Source organism: Rattus norvegicus, chromosome 3 (assembly GCF_036323735.1).
Source record: "Rattus norvegicus strain BN/NHsdMcwi chromosome 3, GRCr8, whole genome shotgun sequence".
Taxonomy (NCBI): Eukaryota; Metazoa; Chordata; class Mammalia; order Rodentia; family Muridae; genus Rattus; species Rattus norvegicus.
In genome coordinates, this window is record NC_086021.1 from 80,792,400 (window position 1) to 80,811,709 (window position 19,310).

At 43.9% G+C, this 19,310-nt stretch overlaps 2 long non-coding RNA genes across 8 annotated transcripts in view; one reads left to right on the forward strand and one right to left on the reverse strand.

The window, feature by feature from the left end:
- Positions 1-15,931, forward strand: part of LOC102554395 (uncharacterized) — a 29,975-nt gene extending 14,044 nt beyond the window's left edge. For 3 of the 5 annotated variants that reach the window (XR_001837153.3, XR_010064834.1, XR_010064833.1), the window contains 3 exons: positions 13,745-13,986; positions 14,809-15,288; positions 15,624-15,931. This is a non-coding gene — a long non-coding RNA (uncharacterized LOC102554395). Of the gene's footprint in view, positions 1-2,902; positions 4,871-12,516; positions 12,972-13,744; positions 13,987-14,808; positions 15,289-15,623 lie in introns of those variants that run through there. The other 2 variants (XR_010064836.1, XR_010064835.1) reach the window with 2 other exon arrangements.
- Positions 2,615-19,310, reverse strand: part of LOC120101577 (uncharacterized) — a 35,393-nt gene continuing 18,697 nt past the window's right edge. For 2 of the 3 annotated variants that reach the window (XR_010064838.1, XR_005502247.2), the window contains 2 exons: positions 5,533-5,631; positions 2,615-2,908 (listed from right to left, as the gene is read on the reverse strand). This is a non-coding gene — a long non-coding RNA (uncharacterized LOC120101577). Of the gene's footprint in view, positions 2,909-5,532; positions 5,733-19,310 lie in introns of all 3 variants that reach the window. The other variant, XR_010064837.1, reaches the window with a different exon arrangement.

Genomic DNA, 19,310 nt, shown 5'->3' on the forward strand with positions numbered 1-19,310 from the left:
TGAAGTTGCAAGGTAAGTGCTCTATCCCATGGGTCATCTCCCTGGCGCTGGGAAGCCGGTTTTACAATAAATTCTTGTACATACCATGCACTTTACCAGATGTATCATAAGAGCAAAAAGGCTGCATGAACGCATTTTCAGACCACTGTAAACCTAAGACTGTGTAACGTGCCTGTCACAACCCCAGACTGTGCTGGCAGCCACAGCAGCCACAGTGTAAATAGGGGTATCAGATGAGACAGGTGGAAAGTAGAAGAGAGCTTTAACTTCTCCTTATAAGCATTCATTATCACTGGGCTGGAGAGGTGGCTCAGTGGTTAAGAGCACTGACTGCTCTTCCAGAGGTCCTGAGTTCAATTCCCAGCAACCACATGGTGGCTCACAACCATCTGTAATGAGATCTAATGCTCTCCTCTGGTGTGTCTGAGGACAACGATGTACTCACATCAAATAAATAAATAAATAAATAAAATCTTAAAGGAGGGGGAGGAAAAACAAGATGGATGACTTAAGTCAGTATTTAAAAGAAAAAAGCATTACCACTTTCTGTTTGAAAATTTGAATATATCATATTTTCCCATCTACCGTGAAGATGAATCGGCCAAATCCATATTTTGAGCTGTTCCATTCAGGGGGCCAGTTGTGAAAATTAAATGAGGTTTTGGACAGACCTAGTGCCTGACACACAAAAAATTAGAATAACTGTGACTTCTGAGGAGAAGAATGTTAATGATGATATATTCGGTTGCCCATTACATCTACCCCCACACTCAATGAATTGGAGGCAGAAACAGCAAAGGCAGTGTTCCCTCCAGTGAGCTGTTTGTTCTTGAACGTTCCATTTCTGCCCCGGATTAACATTGCTGCTGCTGGAACCAAGCGAGATGCTGGGTACCAGATGTTTCTGTCTTTTGGACCCTATAACCAGTCAGTTTGGGGGGGTTTCATGTTGTGGACAAGAGGGCCAAAGAGGTTCCAGGCCTCCGGATTAGATGAGCCAGAAGATTTAAGTACAGAACAAGAGAAAAATACCCACCTAGTGAGGGCTCCCGGTTATGCCCGAAGAGACACATATAACTCCTCACAGGGCTGTGTGATTGGGAATGGAGGTGAAATACCTAACATGCCCCCATGACGATTACACAAGTGGTCTCTGCTGTCACTGACGAGCACCTAGTCAGAATGCTGGCTCAACAGCTGGGAGAGGAGACTTCTGTTCTTGTGAGATGGTCACATGCACATTTCACAGTCAGCAGAGGTAGTGTTCAGTTACCTCAGCACTAAAAGAAAGCCGTGACTATCCACACATTACCCATACACATCTAACCGGGGGAATCAGGAAACACTTTATGGTTGGTCTAAGTCTTCCAATCTTCACTGAAAAAGTGACAAGGAAAGCTTATTATGGGACATAGGACCCAATATCCTCATGTGAAAGTGGGCCCACATTGTGGCTATCTGGGGAAGGGAGACAAATGGGATGAGAGGTGTTCTGTCAACTCGACTGGACCAAGAGATGCTCAAATCTTAGCTAAACCTCACTGTAGGTCTTGTGTGAGGGGTGTTGCTAGGCTTCTACATAGTGCACTGAACAAAATGGATTGCACTGTCGACGTGGCTTTTGCCGTCCAGAGCATGTTTACATGTAAAAAGTCAGTGACGCAAGTCTCCATATGAAATGGCTTTAATACCTGAAGCATCAAGAACAGATTAACGGACCAGGTGCGGTGGAATGGAGTCAGGAATCTAGCAAGCTTGGGGCCAGTCTGGGCTATACAGGGAGTTACGGTGACAAGTAAACAAATTATACCACTCTTCTTAAGCAGCAAGCACTGGGGCTCCAGGATGCTCTTTCCTGGCCCTCAAGCTCTGGTACCCACTGCTCTGCATCCTTTGGGTAGGCTTTCCTTGCAACACTGTTCCCCTTCCCTTCTGGGCACATCTGCCACACTGGAGTTAAACTGTTGGCTCTCTCTTAATACTCACCACTGTGTGCTTCACTTGCACTCCACTGTGAGTTTGAGCTCCACTCAACTTGCAAAGTTGAAGCAAGGAGCAGTAGAGAAAGTGGCCCAGCAGCTGGTGCAAAGGCCCTGTAGGTTTGCTTGCTTTAAAATGCACCCCCACCCCGTGCGCTCTGCATCCTGCTCCCCCTCCTCTCTGCCTTGCCTCCTGTGACTTCTAAGTCATCCTATTTTAGGTGAAGACTTTGACGCCAAAAGTCTCAATTTTCTGGGAAAAAAAAATGGTTCATCTTCACCCAAATTTGATCCCTCATTATATTCTTCCAGAGAGCTGCATCATTTCCTTCAGACATTTTATCACGATCAGTTATGCATGTGGATGATAACTTGTGTCCCACTTCGGTTGCCTAGAAGCCTTGTGTTGGTTGGAATATGAGCTGTAACACAAAACCAGGCAGGTAGTGGCCACTCAGAGAACAATTGTAGAGTGAAAGGAAGTAAAGAAAGAGTCTTTGATCCACCAGAACCAAGAGGACCACTGTAGCCACTCTGTCCACTCTGCCCTCATATGTCACTAAAAATCGGTCTATATTATCTCCCTTAGCCCTTCTGCTGGGTAAACACCATTAATGCAGACACTGACACTCAGATTAATGAAGGGAAGCAATTTATTGAGCTGATATTTGGTGGAGATGTCATTAGCAGGGCTCCCGTGGAGCAACTGCATCAGATTAGATACAGCCTCCCTGAAGAACACACAGAAAATCATTTAACTGCTTTTCTGTGGCCGTTTATGTGACGTCAGCCTCCTGCTGCCTCTGAGGCAACGGTGGGTCTTCTGTGACCGCTCTCCATCGATGCTGGCTTTGTCTCTTCTGATAACTAGGCCCCATGATAAATCACACTGTTGCAGCTTTAGCGTCCGCTGTTGTCAGCTCTGGTGTCTATATTTAAAGACATCGGAAAATTTCCAAGACTGAGACAAGGTCAATGGAGCTACAAATACCTTTACCTGCAGGTAGCATCCAGAGGACAATCTCAGAAATGAGGAACAGAGGTCTTGCGAGTTTGTGGGTTTGCAAACTCATCAGGAAAATGTGGACTTTCATAGATTCTTAAGGAAGAATCCATTCTTCTCTAGCCCCTCCCCCCAAAGAAAGCAAAAATGTGGGAGGAGCATACACGCCCCTTCCCCACTGACAAAGTAGGAGGTGGCACATACAGTCCCTGTCATATACCAGCCACCTTTTTCCTAGTTCCGTTTATAAGACACTTACAGGCCCAAGACACACACACACACACACACACACACACACACACACACACACACACACTTCTCCCCTTTGATAAATTCATTCACCCATTTCCTTAATGTCATCAACCTTATTTCAATGGATAGCCCTGACTGACAACCAACCCTCCAGGTCCGACTGGCCAAACTCTGAGATCTAAGTGTTTCTTGTTCCCCAGCTGCTAGGAATCTCTCTGCGTGGTGTGTAGAAAGTCTTGTCCAGCTAGGAATCTCTCTGCGTGATGTGTAGACAGTCTTGTCCAGCTGAATAAATGGCTCAGCAGAGACGAGCACTGGCTGCTCTTGCAGAGGATCTGAGTTCAATTCCCAGTAACCCCATGGCATCTCACAACTGTCTATAATGGGATCCGATGTCATCTTCTGGAGTGCAGGCATACATGCAAGCAGAGGACGTGTGTGTGTGTGTGTGTGTGTGTGTGTGTGTGTGTGTGTGTGTCTGTGTCTGTGTGTCTGTGTGTGTGTCTGTATGTTCATATATATATGTATATATGTGTGTGTATATATATATATATGACTTGTCTTTCCTACTTATGCCTTTTAGACTTATACAAATCATTGATTCTTCTGCAACCACCACCCCCCAGGTACTTTTATCTAACATTAGTTTCATTGCTATAATAAATATAACAATAAACAATAAAGCAAGTCTCTCATCTTCTAAGTTACCACCTAGCTAGAAATGTCTTAATATTCAATGGAATCACTTGTTTCTAGAGGTGGAGGGTGTTATGTGCAATATCACAAAGACACAAGTTAAAGGGTACAGAGAGGTACAGGTGGAGGATATTTTCAGGCATTAGTGAGGAAAATATGGCTGGCTAGTGCTTCTGTCTGTAAAACTTGGTAATCCCACCGTCAGTGTAGCCTCTGATGAGCTCCCATATATGATATTGACCTTCTTGACCTACAGGCTGCTCAGTATTTGATTCTCCTGAAATAAAAAATAAGAGCAAATATGCATTTGAACTTCTGTGTTCCAGTTAATCTTCAAAGGCCCTGATTCTCATCTGAATCCAGGTTTCTCTTGTGGCACTGGTTTGTCCTAGGATTTTGGAATTAAAACTAACTCAATCTGTCGAGTGAGGGGGGAAAAGGGATGTCCTTGAAAGTCAATCTTCCACCTGGAAATTAGTACTGTGGCCTGGGCACACATTGAATAAAATGTGATTGAAAAGAATTTCTCCCCCCTCCCAAAAGTCATAAAGCAAGATTAATGGTCAGTTTAAAACTCAAATCAACTACCAAATGAAATTTCCTCCACTAAACACTGCCAACACACATTAACAGACAACTTTCGGCACCTTCTCTGTCATGTCTAGATCTTCCAGGTTTCTTTCCAGCCCGGAGCAGGAAGCACGGAAAGCTTCCAGGCAAACCCACATGGGTGCGATTTCCTCACTTGCAGCAGCCTCGGTTAGTGCCGAGCAACTGAACCGACGGTCCTTGCTTGCCATGGGTTCTTCACTCCTCACTCCTGATCATGCCTGACACCAGGAAGCTCTGAGCCCTGGCTTCACAGGAAGACCAAGTCACAGTGCCACCCACACAGAGGATGTTACAGGAGCGGGTGCTTTCCACAACCAGAAAGAGCTAAGTAAGAAACCATTGACGCTGTTACCTACCGAGTGTATAGGCCGAACTGAAAAGGCTACTACCAGGCTTAAGCTATGAAAGGAAAAGACACACACTGGGATCTAATGGCGCTGCCCGCTATCACTTACTCTGTGGTTTTTGAAATTGCAATGGAAAGTCCATTGAGTCTGTGACTTTATAATTTGATCATTTCCAGGTATCTTTCAGCTAACATCACCTTCTTAGTTTTATGGTTCCCTCTGATCACAATAAATACTTTAATGTGGAAGTGAGTCAGGCTGGGCTATGGTACAGGCCTGTAATCATGCAACTTGGAAGGCTAAGGCAGGACGATCGTGAGATTGTGAAATGACGCTACCCTGGGCTACACAGCACGAACCTGTGTCAAAAAGCAGGAGGGATGTAATTTGACCATCAGAATCCCTTACTGATGAGGTGATATTAAGTTACCAGAGGAAGATATAAATAGCTATGTGGTGTTTGTTTTGTATAATATTCTAGGATTAAACACTTAAATTTTTTTCAACGTGTCTTTAAGTCTTATTTAAGTCACTAAATCATGCTCCCACAAAAAGTTAAAGTAAAAAGAAAATTAATGACTCAATATCAGCCAAATGTTGACAATGAGCTTTTTCAAAAACCAAGAGTTCAATATATACATACCCTTTCTTTTATTCGAGTAGTTGTGAATCCATGTTCAGCAGGATAAAGTTCTTTCCTTCTTTCCTCTGATTTCCCTGCTTCTTCTGGAATTTGAGCTGTCTTTGGAAGGTGGGGAGAGAGTCAGTCTTGGGAACCGTGATGGGTAGACTTCATGAGAAAATAGACGTTGGTAAGAGATGTTCATCTTACAGATTTTCATCCTCAAAACAGAAAAGGCAGCAGATTTCTCTAAGTAGCAGACAGGACTAACTGTCAGAGTCCTTCTGAGATGAAATTATCAACCCAGGAAGACAGCAGAAAGATGGAGAATTTAAGAGTCCAAAGAGAGCATCCATGCCCAGGTCCTCTTCTTAGATGAGGCTGGTTGGGCTGATGTGTAAGGAGAGAAGGGACAATGTCTGAGCTCTTTGTGTGCAGTCATAACCAAGACATAGAGTTCCCTCTGACAGCAGCCATGCATGGCAGGGCCCATATGTTATAAGCACATAGGGGATTTGCTTTTTAGTTACATAATCATTTGCTCAGCATATGCCATGTTTGGAGTAGACACCATTCCAAGTGTTAAGATACAACTGCAAACATTCCCTGGAGCTTCTATTACAGTAGAGATAAAAAGATGAACTGTAAAAGTAAAATGTAAAAATACATAGATCATGATAGAGCCAACACTCTAGATGCCGGAACTACGGGATCACAGATTTGAGCTCAGCGCTGGCACAGTAGCAGGACCATATCTCAGAACACAGAAAAGCCAAGTGGTGCCTTTCATCTCAGCACTTAGGCAGGGGTAGGAGGGTTTCTGTGAGTTCAGGGCCATCCTGGTCTACATTAGCTAGCTCCAGGTCAGCCAAGGCTCTATAACGAGACCCTGTTTCCAAAAATTAAAAAAAAAGAATGTGCATGTGCATGTGCGTGTGTGTATGTATGTCTGTGTGTGTGTGTGTCTGTCTGTGTGTGTGTGTGTGTGTTAAGAAGGAAAAGAAATACATGAGAAAGTTAGAAAATTTAATACACTGAAAAATCAAACATGATGCAACAATGGGTCTCTTTGTAAATTTTTACTTAATTTGTTATTGGATATGTGTGCTTGTTAGATGTATGCACAAGTCCAGGTTCAAAAAACAACTTCCAGAACCAGTTCTCTCATTCTGTGCTGGCACCCAAGGGTCAACCTCAAGCCATGAGGTGCATAGCAAGCACCTCTCCCAGATAAACCATCGTGACAGCCCAACAACAGTTGATCTCAGCAGTCCCCCTAAGCCAGCTAAATCCCCAGAAAAACACAAGTGTCACTACCTCTCTGAAGTCTCCCTCCCATCAGAGCAATACCTAGGATTCACCTTGCCCACCCCAATCTACAAGATGCCTCCTGGTCATTAGTCTTAAAGGTGGCTCTGGAGGATGGCCATTGTCATCACTTGGCCACTAGGACATAAGTGACTTGTGCAAAATGGAACACCCGCCACTGGCGCCCAGGAGCTCTAACCCTAAAGCTGCTGAAGATGGTTGGAGTTACGGCAAGAGCATGGGCTCTGATTCTGAGGGCTTCCTCCACCCCTGGCACGGCTACGACAAGGTGCTTAACTAGTCTGAGTCTTAGCTTCCTCATTTGTGCAGCACTCGACAGAGAGGATACATGGAGCCCATCCCAGTTCCCAGCACCTAATGGGCACCAGTGTTGTCACCACCCACCTTCTCTCCCCTCCCACCCTCCATGCCACCCCCACCACCCTCACTACTCTCTAGCCCCCATAGTCTTCTCTGTTCCACACTTGGAACATGTAATACCTAGTACCCAATTTGGCTCTTCTATTTTGTTTTGTCCATAGTGAGTTTTGTTATGATAGTTTACACACACATACATACATATAGACATATATACAGACAAACAGACAGATATAATTATAACTTGATTATATTCTTCCCCTACTACTTTCTCCAGTCAAATGTTCTCTTTCTTCCCCCTAATTGCCCCCCTTCAACTTGGTTCTTATTCGAATATTACCTAAGATTCTTTATGTCATGTAAGGACCAGGGCCCAGCTAAAATACACACACACACACACACACACACACACACACACACACGGATGGATGGATGGATGGATGGATGGATGGATGGATGGATAGATGGATGGGCGGACAGACAGACAGACATACATATAGATAGACAGACATAGATATTGAGATATATATGTGTGTGTTGTATGTATATATATCATATATATGTTACCATTTATGTGTGATATATACATGTATATGTACATACATATGTATGTTATACATTGTTATATATATAAATTATACATATATCTATATATGTGTGTGTGTATATTCATATGTATGTATGTATGTATGTATGTATGTATGTATAATAGATATGGTTTTTCCAATAACTAACACAGGCAAAGTCTCTTCCATATAAGCTAAGTCTGCCTATTTCAATGTCATTAGGGCTCCTGTGGTTCTCCTTGTCATGTATAGGCCCCACCTTCAGGCTGGTTCTCATCATGGCAGTAAAAGTCCCCAGCACTCTCACCTTCTTTATCGGTAGCCACACCTAATAGCAGAAGACCCAGGCCCTAGTTATCACAATAAACAAGCCCCAAGTCCCACTGAGGCCGGAAGATGGGCCAAGTCCCACAGCCTTTGCACCTTTGATCCCTCCTCGATGGCATTTATAATCCAGAACTGATATCCTTGCCCAAGTACCACTTAAAGAAAGGAATATAGGGAATATGCATCTCACAGGCCACCATCAGGCCCTGTGGCTTCTCTCAGCACTTACAAGGGCTAGAGCTGGAAGTGAGCAAAGTCTTGCTGGTCCCATAGACCCATAGGAACCAAATTCCATATCCAGACCCATAGGAGTTATTCGTTCTGCGCTGACCCCACAGAGAAGACAGACCACACTAAACAGCCGGGGCTTGCATTTGACCTGAGCTTCAGCTTTTACCCTTTGAAAGCTTTGTATTATATCATCTGCGAGTAGTGTGTGTTTATAAAACTCTCATTAAATATGGCACGGAAGGATAGTTTTATAGATTTATCTCACCCATTTGGCTTTTCCTAGGAATAGCACCCTTCATGATGACAGTGACCTTCGGCAAGGGTTAAGCAGGCAAACTGATTCTTTTTTTTTTAAGTTTGTTCAGAACGCAAGTGCTTTCATCTGCCAGCCTTTGAAGTGGATGGTTTAAAAAAGAAATGAAATATTTCACTCTTGACATCTTGAGGGAAAGTCTATATAAATAGGAAACACACATTAAAATCACTGAGCATAAGCAGAAAACAAGTGGTCCTATGTAATTACAAGCGCAGAAGAAGAGATAGGAGGGAGAACAGCTGAAGGATGCTGTCCTTTGAAGCCGCTTTCTGTCAGCGAGACAGAGATGGATTTGCTGGCTCCATACTCTCTGATCTGCAGGTAGAACCTGCCAGCTGCTGATTCTCTGTCACCATTTCAAATATCAGACGGAACCCTGCCATCCTCCAGGGTATTCGAAGCCTTCAGAGACTCCATGATAGTGATCACATTTCTTGTGAAGTCTTTGTTGATCCAAGAATACATATTTTGTTGTGTGAGTCTTCATAAATCAGTCTTTCCGCCCGTTTATCATCCTTGTTGCTTTTCTCTGAACATTCTCCAGTATGTCTTCAACCTGCTAATAATGATGTTTGCAGACCGAGGCGCAACCTTCCAGGCTCGGGACCTCTCATCACATGAGGACAGACGTTGCCTCTTTGCCCCCAACCTGCTGTTTCCACTTACAAAGTTCATATACTGCCAGATCCTGCATGGACCCATGATTCATTGCTATCCCCTGCAAAGCTTTGGGGAGCCCTAGCACTTGGTCTCCTCCTAATATGCAAGGGGCACTCAAGATAAGTCCTCTGGATACGGGAAGAAAGAAAAGCAATGACTTCCTACTTGTGTCGTCCCCTCATCGAGCTATTAATTACACAAAGAGCACAGAGAAGGCGGTGCCTGTTCATCAGGGGTGGATGCAAGGAAAGAGAGGAGCCACCAGAGGGGGTCATTCAGAGATTCAAATGGTTAGACTTCATTGCCACTTAGTTCAACTCTCCATTAGCACAGGCAAAATGAAGTTTAAGAAACTAAAAGATTTCCCCACAGTGACCGAAAACCTTATCTGGAACCCAAGCTCCAGGAGAAACCAATCTAAGGATGTCAATAATGGAGCCCCGCCATGCTTTCAAGCTAAAGTAACTGAAACTCGAGGTCCTCGTGGGGTTTGTTGACCAAGGTTGTTCACAACAGGACGCCCTAGGATGAAGATGGTGGCGATCCAGAGATAACGTCTCCTTTCCTGCCACCCCTAATTGCTGGGACGCTAAGAACTTCAGTAACAGTAACAGCAGCTGTCACCAATGCTGAGCGACTTCTGCACACCTTTCTTTTTCTCTACTCATCCCTTCACATAACATCTTTTTGTGTAATTGTAAAAGACATCTGACTCAGAGTTGTGAGAGCAGTGTGGTGGCTCAGCAGATGAAGGCACTTGCTGACAATCCTGACTTCCTGAGTTCCAGCCCAGGACCTACGTGATAGAAAGATAGAGCCAACATCTATTAGTTGTTTCCTGGCTTCCACACATGCACGCACATGTGCACACATTGAATTTTTTTAGCAATTAATTAAAATAGACATCATCAGCTCAGTTTTACCATGTAGAAACTGAGTCCCCAAGAAGCTAAACACCCAAGAAGCACGCAGCAGAGATAAGGAGCAAGGTCATTTCCGTGAGGCTGCACCTACTCTCCCAGGTTGGTTCTATGCGGCTACACCCCACTCTACTGCTGAACGTAGCTTGTTCCCTTGGTTTCTGTACCATCCTGTCCTTGGCAGTCAATATGGCTTCCTGGTCATTCTGTATTGTTTCCAAGTATTCATTTTGTTTTATGTGCATGCGTGTTTGTGTGTGTGCACCACCTGCCTGCCTGGTGCCCATGGAGGCCAGAAGAGAGAACCAGGGCCCTGGAGCTGGAGCTCTGGGTGGTTATGAGCTGTCGTGTGGTTTCAGGGGATAGGATCCATGTCCTCTGTAAGTAGCAAGACTCCTAACTGCTGAGCCCCCTTCAGTCTTCTTTCTTAAGGACAAGAAATCAACACTGAAGTATAAAGAGGAGAACTGTACCTCTTACTTTAGTTTGGGAAGTTTATCGTTTCCAAAAAAAATTTTTTTCTCTAGAAAATTACAAACTAAAACAATAAACTGGCAAACATGTCACTCACTAACTAGTTAAATAAAAAAAAACAAAACATCAAAACCTCCAATTGTGGTCCCAGTATAGCCACCAGCACCCACAGCAACTCAGTCACTTGCCCTCGTGTCCAGCCTCTCTCTTCGTCTTGTTCAGTCTGTGTCATGGTGTGTGTACACCGATAACCTCTGGCCAGAATGGAAGACATCCGATCAATACCCCAACTACACAGTAGTGTGATCAAACACTACAGTGAAATACTTGATTTAAAAACAAAACGAAAGCACCTGAATTACTTCCCTTTAAAGAAATAAAGCCTAAAGCGAGACCAAATGTCCATGTGGTTAATGCCGTCCTCCGAAATTATCTGTCCATTACAACATCTCTAAGTTGTAACTCCATACAAACTAGCACAAATAAGGTTTTCAAGAAGTAAATTCCTCAGGTAATTCCATATGCCGTGCGAAAGACAGCACGGTTTTAAGGAAATAGTGCTGAAGAAGTGGGAGGCTTTGGTAGATGTAAGGCTTACTGGGTTCTTAGCAACGTTGTAAGGGAATGAGTTTTGAAAGCCCCCCGGGATGTGTAAAACATTCTCCAGTACTTGGGAAATGTTAGTTGAATTTGTTGAGCTGACCCTGGGTAAACCCTTCTGTATTTCCAAGCTTCACTTTCTATATCTATAAAACAGAAACTAATAATAACTTCCTCATCCCACATGGCTATCGTGGGGCTCCCAACAGCGTAATATATATGAAATCATCCTTTAAGCAATAAAGCACCATGCAAAAGTAAGTTATGAAGAAAGGGAACTGGGCCATGGTAACAGCACTGTGGCGAGGACTTTGTGCCAACAACCAGTTGAAAAGTTAATGGTACTTTTAGCTATTCATCCAGATGTCTGGGCAGATTCTCAGTATTAAAACCAAAATAGCCCCTGGCAAACCTTCAGGCAAAGAATGTTAGCAGGAGTTGTGATGTGCATTCTCTGAGTCTCCTGAGTGCCAGATAGGGCAGAGAAAGTTCTGCATAAAGGTATTTATCTGTTAAAAAGGGGTTACACATCTCATGCCCTCCTCAAGGAAAACATTTTGCCAGGCCGTGAGCTGAGTGGATCTACATAGGAGTTAAGTCTTTGTTTTCTACACTGGGGAATAAGCCCTTCTGATCTTACCCTTTAACCCCAGTTCTACAGCAATCAAACCCAGGCAGAAATCTGCACTTGCAAATATTTTTCAAAGATCTGACTAAGCCATTTTTAGATGTTTTCCAGTCTTTTCTGTGCCTCTCCCTCCCACCGAGCACAATTAAAACGGCACCTTTAAAAGGCTATTAAAAAACATTGATTGGCTTAACTGTGCTAATGTCATGGCTTTAAAATAAAATTCTATTAAGTCTTTAAAATATTGCAGACAAGTGCTTTGCAGCAGAAACTCAGGACAACCATCCTGCGGCTCTCCTGCTTCTCTGAGACTTAGTTACTGGCTGTATGAAGCTTATGCACGATTTTGCCTCCGGCTGTTTTAAGTGTCTGGTAATTCTCATTGAATACCTGCCTTAATACACACCAGATATTCTAGCCCACGCATATTTCCAGGCCACAGTGATAACATCCTAACGACATTCAAAGATTTGTCTCGGGAATTATTTCACATCCCGTTGAGCACACTGATCCCCTTCCTGCTTAAATACACATTTGTCCTAGAGAAACCCAGGAACTGGACAGAACAATGCAAAATTATTTTCTTTGTATCTATATGTTTCTCTGGGTGTTTGGAAGAGACCAGCATATGGGGTTAGATAGAAAACTCAAAGAACCAAAGAAAGCTCTCTTCAAAGACAACTTTTCCCCACTCCCTAACTCTACACAACTATGACAGCACAAAGTGAGGAGAGCACCCCAGGTGACAGAAGCCACTGCTGGAACTCTGAAATTCTGCCCAGGCTTCCTCAGGCCCACACCAGTCTGCACTTCCTCTGCTCCGCTCTTCTCCAGCTCCACCCACTCATCCTTGTGAACCACACACCTGACATCCACCGGCCATGGCACCACCCCTCCGCCTGGAATCTCCGAGGAACTCTGAGCTTGTACACCCGCTTCACGCCCACAGACATCTTATGAATTAGCTACCAGGAACCATCGTCAATTTCAGAAGCACCCCTAGGAGAAAGAACTCATTCAATATTGGCTACATTCGTTTGGCTCGACCTTAGGTAAACTTTTCCGTGTGTCCAGGCTAAGACCCATGTAAGCTTGCATTTGGCATCTCTCAAGCAGGCGCTCTTTAAATACTGGTTTTTATTTGTTCGGTGGGATCAAGCAAACAGATGCATGCCTGTAATCCCAGCACTCGGGAGGCTGGCGGAGTGTCTCAAGTTTGAGATTATCTTGGGCTATATAGTGAGACTCTGTAGAAAAGAAAAAGAGCAAAGAAAATGGGGGTGGGAGTGGAAAGAGCTCCAGGTTAAGAACATTTGCTGCTCTTCCAGAAGACCTGAGTTCTGTTCCGTTCCCAGTACCCAAGAGAGGTGGTTCCGAACTGCCCATGCTTCAGGTCCAGGGGCTCTGACACCCTCTCCTGGCTTCTATGGAGACTTACAAGTGTAGCACACAAACATGAAGGCACACAAGCACAAATGCGAATTTAAAAAAATCCTTTTGGCTGGGGATTTAGCTCAGTGGTAGAGCGCTTGCCTAGCAAGCACAAGGCCCTGGGTTCGGTCCCCAGCTCCAGAAAAAAAAAAAAAAGAAAAAAATCCTTTTGGTTAAAAAAGCAGAAGGAAAAGGGACAGAGAAGGAGAGTATTGGTGAAAATAATAAACTTCTTTATGTGCAAATATAAATTTAAACTAACCCAGAGCTGTCTTTAATTTCGCCTCCTAGTTGCCTTGTATAGTGGTTCTCCTGTTGTGTGTTTCATAAACAGAGCATAAACTCCATGACCTAAGATCAAAATATTTACAAAGCCGTACTTCTTTCTGCACAGCCAGATATGGAGCTTCTAGGTTTCCCAGCTTCAAGAGGCCCCTCACAGTCATGGCCCCGTCCCTCCAACTACCAAGACTGTAGCACCAAGTCTTCCTCACGCTGCTGTGTGTCTGCTTCTCTGCGACAGAGGCTGGTTCCACTATCAAGGACTCGTGAGACTAGGCTGGACCGCCTGCAAGTTCCAGGATAAACATTATCATTGTAAGGACTTGATCACATCTACAAAGTCTCCTTTTTCAGGTAAGCAGCATGTTCTCAGTTTCCAGAGATTGGCTGTAGACATCCTTGGGCATAACTAATATCATGCTCACCACTGTTGGGTTTTCCCAACTGGCTTGGATGGCTGTAGTGTGGGCAAAATTACAAAGGTTCAGACAGAATCAGGCTATCACAACATCCTCCCTAACTGGCTGGTACCTCTCTGGTACTAACTCCCCAGATGCTTTTGCCTCTGTCTTTCTAGTGAGAGGGCAATCAGTGTGAGGAACATATTTTGGCCCTCTTTAAAGACACACATGCAGCATTGCTTTTACTACACTGATATGAAACTGGTTTGAGCCAGAGTAACAAGTCAGTGTATATTTAAATGAGGTCCATAACTGGATGAGCAACTAACCTTCAATTACAGCAATTCCTACCAGATATTACTTTTATGCGATATAAGAGAAATGGAAGCTGTAAAATAGAATTATCAAGGGTGAATAAAATAATCTAGTGCCCCCAGAATAAAGGTAAAGTCAAAAGAAAGAAAGTGCTATTTTTATGTCTGTGGTATTAACATAGAATAGATTCTCTCATTCAGTAGTATTTTTTGAGTGCTCAATAAATATTCCATTATGAGTTACAGGAAACACAATGCTTGGCTCTAGACCTCGCAACGCTAAGAAAAACAGACATAAAAAGAAACAGTTGAGAGGTGCTGTAGTGCCGGGTACTTTTATGCACACTGCATTAATCTATTTTTCCACCTGTTTGTATACAAATATTTACTCAGCTCACCTCAGAAGAAACAGGCTTGCGGGGGAAGAAAGTAACTTTCCAAATATCTCACTTTTTTTTCAGCTTGGTGGTCTCCTCGTTATTGATGTGATTCTCATCTCCCCCTCAATACACACACAATTTTAATTGCTTTCATCCGCCTCCCCCCAAAGAAAGCAGTAAAAAGAGAGGGATTGCTGAAGACAGGAGCCCTTTGGGCAGTTAGAAAAACAATAGAAAACAAAACCATCTTTGGATGTGACAGAGGTTGTCAATCAAGAGAGCAAACAAGGGGAAGAAAGAAGAGGAAGAAAGTACACCAGACGCTGTCTGCTATCACCCCTCTCGCTGAGCGGCTGGAGAGACAGCCTCAAACATTTAAGAAGTGCAGGTTCTCAAGGAAAGAGATGGTTGAGCTTGGAGGAGGTGGTGGAGGTAAGGAGGGGTGCCACCTGTCCTTGAAGAAGGGAACCCATACACAACTCCAGGATAGCAGCTTCCCAGACTGTGGATGTCATCATCCTCTGAAAGGGATGTGGAAAAAGAAGTCTTCATGGAGCCAAGGTGTGTGGAATAAAGGTGCTACAAGCTATCCTCAGCATGAAGATTAATTCACTTTCTAATCAAGGAGAACTGATCAATGTGGTATCAGAAGCATCCAGTGATTTTGTTGGTTTGGTCTGGTCTGGTCTGGGTTGGGTTGGTCTGGATTGGTCTGGGTTGGGTTGGGTTGGTCTGGATTGGTCTGGGTTGGGTTGGGTTGGTCTGGGTTGGTCTGGGTTGGTCTGGATTGGTCTGGGTTGGGTTGGGTTGGTCTGGGTTGGATTGGGTTGGTCTGGGTTGGTCTGGGTTGGGTTGGGTTGGGTTGGGTTGAGTTTTGCCTGGGTCTTCTCTTCCAGCTTTGGAGCTTTTTCTACTATCACCAGGACCCATCTGGATATTTCTTTAGAATCTTCTCTCCATCAGAGGCTAGTGCCCTCTGTACACAAACTTCATTTTCCCAAGAACCAGACTGGACAAAGCTGGACTCCAAAATTCCACATCCTGCAAATGCCAGAACCATTTAAAACTGAATTTTTCTGTAGATCTGAAATGCTTGAACTGAGTATAAAGATAAGTTTTCTCCTAATAACATGACAAGTGTAGAAATTGTTATGAATGATTCAAACTGTATAGACACACAATATTAAAGACATGCAAAGATGGAGAATGTGACAGTGTTTTCTAGATTCACAGACACTGACAGACAATAGCAAACAAGTCAAGAATTTCTTAAGATCTGCAACAAAATATGTATCTAAATAGAGACACAAAATACCATCACTAAATTACACTTACTATGAAAGAAATGTTGTATTATGAGTCACAGGCTCCCTCCAGGCCACCTGTTATAGTGTACCTTACTGGGTGGGTGGGTGGGTGGGTGGGTCAGTATGGTGCTAGAAATGAGACCCAGGGCTTTGGGCAACCTGGGTAAATGCTCTCCTATTGCATCCACACAGCATACCCTTTTAAAACTACTTAATGTTGTGTCTTTAAATAGATAAATTTCTGAATTTTTCTTTTCCTATGTGTGTTCATTTGAAAGAGATCCATGTTCTGAGTTGTTGGATTTTGATCACCCCTCCTTAAGCATCTTTCATCCACATAGAGACATGTACTCTACCCCTCTACATCCCAGCACCTCCTGGCTCTTCCTCAGCTGTGCTTTGATGTACCAGCCTGGTGTGATGTATCATTTGTTACTGACCTAGTCTAGAAACGAAGCACTAAGGATATTTTATACATCAAGCAAGGGACTCTGTCTTTCACATTCAATGTAAATTTTCTAATACTGGGTTGGCATTAATTGGTTTTTCACCTATGACCTCAGATGCCAGGTTTCGTGTAGATATAATTCATCACACAGAAAGCTGAGGGCATGGCTCTTGAAACAGGACCATGTTCTCTGTATGTAAGAATAAGAAACTGTCCACCTTCCCATTCTGCTGGCCTCACCTCACACGATCAGAATACACCCAACGATTACAACAAGCATGGGCCTTTCACAGCCTGCCCCAGAGTTTTGCACAATCGAGAAAGCTCCTGCACAAGAGGCTCCTGGCTCTGCCCACTAGGCGGTGAAGACCTTTGGCCAGGGTTCATACTGGTCACCAAAAGCAATCACAGATCACCACGCTGTGCAAGGGACTGAACAACAATGAAACTATAGCCATCATGAGATAATGGACTAGAGGCAAGAAGATGGAGACACTTGGCCTGAAAAATGGGGAGAAGTAAGGTAGAGATAAGAGATTATTGTTGACATGATGATGGTGATGGTGGTAGTGGTGGTGGTGGTGATGATGATGATGGTGGTGGTGATGATGGTGGTGGTGGTGGTGGTGATGGTGATGGTGGTGGTGGTGGTGGAGGTAGTGGTGGTGATGGTGATGGTGGTGGTGGTGGTGATGATGATGGTGGTGGTGGTGGTGGTGGTGGGGTTATCGAGATTGCGCAGCAGTTAAGAGCACTGTTATACAGTCATGAGGACCGAGTTCATATCCTAGTACCCACGTGACAAGACAGGCATCCAGCACATGCCTGTAACTCCAGCTCTCGGTGTGAAGCACAGACTGAAGGATCTCTAGAGCTTGCTTCTAGCATAGCTGAGAAAATGCAAACCCTAGTTTCAGGGAAGATCTCTCTCTCTCTCTCTCTCTCTCTCTCTCTCTCTCTCTCTCTCTCTCTCTCTCCAAAGGAATAGGCAGAGAATGATAGGAAAAACATAAAATATCCAATGCTGTTTTTCTAGCCTCCATGTTTGTGCGCAGGCACACATACACATGTGTAAGACCACAGACAATAAGTTAATCTTTTAGAGATATTATTATTTGTCAGGAACACCTGAGCAAAGAACAGAGTAAGCAAGCCATAGCCATTCTTTCATCTCAGTACAAATCACAAGGGTTAACACAGGACTTTTATGTCCCTTCACCTCTACACAATGAATGCTCATTAAGCAGATAGCTGTTGTCACTGAGGAGCAGCCTCACCAAGGTGACACCCCCTCCTTCAATCTTCAATGTGACTCTAGCACTTGCAGATACACTCATTATCCAGTACCCTTGCTGTTCTATAAGGAGAAGGAATACGACCTCATTTTACAGATGTGGGGGTCATCACTCAAAAAAGAAGAGGCTAGAGAGACAACTCAAGGGTTAATAGCACGCATTGATCTTGCAGAGGACCAGAGCTTGATTCCAAGCATCCACATCAAGCCTCTCACAACCACCTGTCACTAGAGCTCCCAGAGGATCCGACACCTCCAGCATCCACAGACACCTGCACTCATGCACATATGCCCCGCACACAGATACACACGTTCACACAGTCAAAAGTAAAATACATATTTAAAAGCAAGATGGAATGACTTAAGCAAGGTCACATAGGTGCTCGTTTCTAGAAGGCTTCCTGGAACTAGGCTCCCTAGTCCGGAGCCCTTGATCTCATCCTTGGAGAATCAAAGAAGCCTAGAGTTTCTCTGCTTATCTACCTTTCTCATTACTGTGGAATCAATGGGCACCTAATGCTGGGAATCCAAATCATTATAACCCAGACCATTAGTCATGCCCCACCGCATAATGAGTTTAATCAGTGTTACCTTTGTGTTTCAGATTCCTCGTCCCTAAGGTGGATATTGACCACCTACCCACCACCTTGTACAGTGTGTTGAGGAGTAGATAAGTCAATGCGTTTATAGCAGCTGGAGAAGAACTATAGTGAGAATCCCACTTCCTTGAGGCTGAAGCCTGTCTGAAGGCAGGTGTTCCCCACTCCCTGTTCAGAACTAACAGCCGTTTGGTGTTTCTCCGTTTTATTTGGAGCTCAGGGCCATGTTGAGGCTTAATCTAGAGTCTGAAGCATTTCCCATCTTTTGACTAAAAAGTATTTTCTTCTTATGTGTTATGTTCTTATAAGATTCTGCACACTAAAAATAACAATGCTTATGAAGTTGTAGAGAAAAAACAACCTCCTAAACACTGCTGGTAAGAATATTAGCGCCGCCACTGTGGAAACTGTGGTAAAGGTTCCTCAGAAACCTAAAAACAGAACCCATACAACCCAGGTGCACCACTATTGGAGGTAAAGGGAATGAACTTGTGATATAAAAGAGATACCTGGGGCTGGAGAGATGGCTCAGTGGTTAGAGCACTGACTGCTCTTCCAGAGGTCCTGAGTTCAATTCCCAGCAACCACATGGTGGCTCACAACCATCTGTAATAGGATCTGATGCCTTCTTCTGGTGTGTCTGAAGATAGCTACAGTGTAATCATTAAATAAATCTGAGAGAGAGAGAGAGAGAGAGAGAGAGAGAGAGAACTGCACACTAAAAATAACAATGCTTATGAAGTTGTAGAGAAAGTATGTTTACTGCATACACAGTTCATGATAGCCAAAATAGGAAACCACCCTAGGTGTCAACAACAGGTGAAGAATATCCCATACACACAGCAGCAGAATTTATTTAGCCATGCAGGATGAAATCACCCTGTTTGCAGGAAAACGGGGAACCAGGGATTATCTGGAGCAAAACTGGCCAAACA